The following is a 4,528-nucleotide window of genomic DNA, read 5'->3' as shown; positions in this document are numbered from 1 at the left end:
CATTCAGTTGTGGTTCAGATTTGTTTCACTGAGTTCGTAAGAATCTATTTTTCTAACAGACATTATGCAGTTTGTATCCATTCTTATTAGGGGACCTGGGTTGGTGTCAGCGAGGATGCTTTAAGGAAAGGACACCAAAGGAAAGTTCCATGACAAGTCAAATGGAAATATAGTAACTCAGTTAGGTCAGTGCAATTATATCTAGAGATGGGGTGGGCCATGAAGATATGGTTTGTGAACTACACATAAGAAAAGCCTTTTGTGAAACCATCTCTTGTGCTGTGCTGATGGAAGGTCTGTGCAGTTTTGGCAGGCTGGAATGTCTTTTCACTGAAACCAAAATACTCTTTTGTCTAAAACAGTGGTTTGTGATCACCATTTTTGGTAGCCATTGGTGACAAATAGTTCACCATTTAGATCTTTACAAAAATTGCTTATCTTCTTCTCCCTCCCACTACTGGCTTTGATGTCTAAGAGGCTTATCTCTTAAGCACCAGCCAGATCTTTTAAAAGAATTTTAAAATTATTTCAATTTTCTTTTCTTAAAAAGCTCATTCATAAAGCATTCAGGGTGGAACAGTTTTTATTTGCACTTGATGTTATTTTTCTCCTCTGAGTCTATGTATGGGAATTTCTTAACTTCTGGGATATGCATGTACAGCAAGAGAGCAAAGTAGTCCTGGTTCTGAAGGGGGTCTGTGGGTGCTATTACCTTGTGAGCAATGCTGAATTAATACTGTTTGGCACTGAGATTGCTTTCTCACATGACAGATTTCCCAAAGGAAAGAGGCAGAAGTAAGGGCTCTGACTAGTAAATCTCACCTGGGTGCCATTCATCAGGACAGTGCTGTACTAGAAGCTGCCAACACGATCACTCTTAAGGTGAGTCCTATATCCATTAATCTCTAGAGCTAGCACTGTCACCATTTTTGTCCAGATCCTACAAAAACAAAGAAAAACTAAGGTGTATGTTGGCCATCTGCAGAAGTTTATCTACAGTTGTACTTCAAGAAAAAAGCTAGAGATTTCAGATTTACACTGGCTGTGCTTCTATTTCTGCCCCTTAGATGACCCATGCTATATAGTGACTGTATATCTGAAGCCTAAAAGTCCAGCAGCAGTAGTCAGAGACCCCATCAGAAGTTTGTTTTCTGCCTCCTCTGATTTGCCAGTACAGAGGGAAACTGAAATTGAAAGGTTCCCCTGCAAACAGGAAAACCTGTTTTAACTGCCTGACTTTTTTAAAATAAATCATTATAAAGTCAGACACTGGATGTAAGGAAAAATCTTTTACGTGGGGCTGGTGAGGCACTGGAACAGGTTGCCCTGTTCAGTGATGTGGTTTATGCCCCATCCCTGGAGATATTCAAGGCCAGGCTTGATAAGACCCTGGGCAGTCTGATCTAGCTGTGATGTCCCTGTGCATTGCAGGGGAGGTGGACTAGATGGTCCTCAAAGGTCCTTTCCAGCTCAAAGGAGTCTATAATTGTATGATTGTAGGATTCTAAGACTGCTATCAGTTCAGCAGATAGGATGTTTTGGAAAGACTCCATGCTGTGATGTCTAGTTAGCCTCTGTACATCTAATCAGCAATCTTAATACAGTGCTTGTTTGTCCTTAATGGGAGAAACAACAGCTCAGTTTATTCTCACTCATATCTCAGTGTTAGCTGTGTCTAAACCCCAGGCTGTTACAAGGACAGAAGCTAAGTTAGGAATCAGATGAAGAAGTGCATGAGTTGTTCTTAAATGCATTTTATCATCAATCTATTTAAAAAACAACAAACAAACAAACAAAAACAACAAAGAAAACACACACACACAAACACACACACAGACAAAATAGCAAAAAACAATCAATCAAACAAACAAACAAAGAAACCCACATCTTTTCCTGGAAAGATGCTGATATGCATTGTTATTAATGCTGCATCTCTTAGCTCTGAACGGGAACACGGAGGAGGCTCATCTGTCATCTCCTTCACACATTGCAGTGAAAAGATGATGTACAGTTGCCTTGGCCATCAAGAGGAAGAAATGTTTTTCATGCTGTGCAACTCACGGGCAGCTGACAAAGTTAAAAACATGGTTTCATGTCTGCTAGTTAGATTACAGACTCAGTAATCATTTATTAGCTTTTGATCCAGAGCTTTAGGGGAACTTTCATGAGTAACTTTGCAGTGACTGTCTTTTGGCTTTGTTACGCAGATTGGCAGCTTAAACAAGACACCACTCTTTCACTTTGGTAACAGGCACATCAGGAGCAACATTATAGTGAAGGAATTAATATATCTGTGCGTCTATATTTACTTTGTTGCTACGTTTGCATGCTGCTCTGTGAGCATTGTTTTGACTTAGACTGAGCATTTTTCAGTACAATGTGAAGATCTGGAAGTTGACACGTACTCAGATTCTTTGCTGGAATCAGATTACCCAGGTTATTTCAGAATATCCAGAAATTAGACGCACTCCATTTGTTTCTTTTCTGAACAGATGGTGGAGTAGAATTTGAATCAGTGAAGTGATAGTGGGAGAGAAGATACAGTGGAGAAAAAAAAAAAAAAGGAACTGAAGTGAAACTTTTCACACTTTCCAGCTTTTTGCTGATTCCCAGCTTTTGTTTTTATAGGAAGATCCGGCTTTCATATCTGTCTCCATTACTCGGGTAACTATAAAATCAGATGGATAAAATCTGGAATACTTTGCATTTTTACTAGGTGCTTAATGGGTACTCATAAAGCATTAGACTTTCACCTCTCTGACTTGAGTTCAGATCTATTTTAATGGGCTGATTGTTTCCTGTTCTACCTTCTCTGAAGTGACGGTGCTAAAATAAGGATTAATTTCCCACTCTCTAAAATGAGATAACTGCAGGAATTCAGCACAGCGCCTGAAGAAGGCTCATCAAAGCCACCATCACTGGCAAAACCAATGTCCTGGGTGAGAATTCAGTATATTTCATATCATCCCTTTAAATGGTTTCTGTGGAGTTGTTTTTGATTTATGGCTCTGTATTGTCCTCTGTTGTAGGATCACAGGCCTACCTATCCCAGAAAAATCACCAGCACAAAGCAGTCCTGGACACAGAGAACTTTACTCCTGCTCACAGGAGAAAAGGCAGAACTGAACCCTATAGTCTTCTTTGCTGGGCTTGATTTCCTTCTAACAGCAGCTCTTGTTCTTAGTGCAGGGTGTCCCAAAAGACAGAGGAACACGAGTTAGTGCACCTTGAGCTGTTCTGAGCCTGCAGTTCTCTCACTGACATCAATGGAAAGCCAGAAATGCATTGCTGCAGATCGGATGGATGACAGATTTCCCCAACCCCCAGGCCGTAAACCATTAAGTGTTTATTTCTGTTGGCTTCTATTATTTCTGCTATATTGAATTGCTCCTCTTAATGTACCATGCACAGAGGATGTGGAAGGCTGAGCAGAGGCACGTGTTCCCAGGTTCAGGAGGTTATGAGCTCAGTCATGCTGCTCTTCTGCAGGCTCACTTCGGATATGTCACAAGTGGGCTCAGTAGGTTGGGTTGTGCCAGCCTATAGCTGCTTACTGTTTTCTTCATTTTCTGTTTTCACATCTCACTGTGCTCTCTTTGCTACTAAGTGCCAAACTACAATACCCAAATTCCCATTCAATATCACCTTATTCCTCCCAAGGTCTCATAGAAGCCAACTGGTTGCTCATAGCATAAGCATTTGATACAAGGTTATCTGAATTTCTTACTCTGGGAGCTTTTCTCTTTCTCCACTTGTCTTTCTTTCCAGCTGCGCTTTAAAACTGTGCTTCTGGGTCACATAAATGGTGGTGGGGCCGTTAATTAGACTTTGGCAAATTGCTGTGTGGGGTAAGCAGTCTAAACATGGCTAAAAAAGAAGACAATAAGCTCTCGGGGACAGATTCAGCAAACCACTTACAGCAAATGCCTGAGCAGAGAGATTTGAATAGCCCAGCAGATTTCAGTGGGTTTATTGATGTGGTTAAAATCACACCTGTGGTAAAATACCTGGCTGCACAGGAGTCTAGTCAGGGGACTATCAGAGCTTTGCCTGGCTTTTGGCAGCCCCAGGGGCTGGCCTGCAGCTCCGACCTGGTGCAGTTGCCAGCTGTTGTGAAGCAAGATTTCGCATCAGAAAGTGCAGATCCAGGGAGTTTCAGAGGCAGCTTAGAAAACAGGGAAATGTGGGAGCATAGTTTTTGCATGTCTCTCTTCTGATGGATGAGCAACACGGTGAGGGCTCTCTAGCTTTGTGACCTGTGATGTGCTGGCAGGTGAAGCCTCAGGGCTAGAGATCTCAGTCAGCTTTGCTTGCCCCTTGCCACTCTTCCTGGCAATTTGCTGGCAGTGAAGCAAAGCTGAGTTAGGACAGTAAACTGCAGCAGTCTGCATGGCAGCAATTGGGAAACATGGTTGTGGTCAGTTTTATGTCGGTGCCATCTGGTACACAAAAAGGCATAAAGAAGGAGGAAAAAATGCACTTGGAAAAATACGTAACAGCAGGAGAAAAATGTGGCAACACACATGCA

The sequence above is a fragment of the Meleagris gallopavo genome, chromosome Z, assembly GCF_000146605.3.
Source record: "Meleagris gallopavo isolate NT-WF06-2002-E0010 breed Aviagen turkey brand Nicholas breeding stock chromosome Z, Turkey_5.1, whole genome shotgun sequence".
Classification (NCBI taxonomy): domain Eukaryota; kingdom Metazoa; phylum Chordata; class Aves; order Galliformes; family Phasianidae; genus Meleagris; species Meleagris gallopavo.
Note: the sequence above shows the minus strand (reverse complement) of the source record.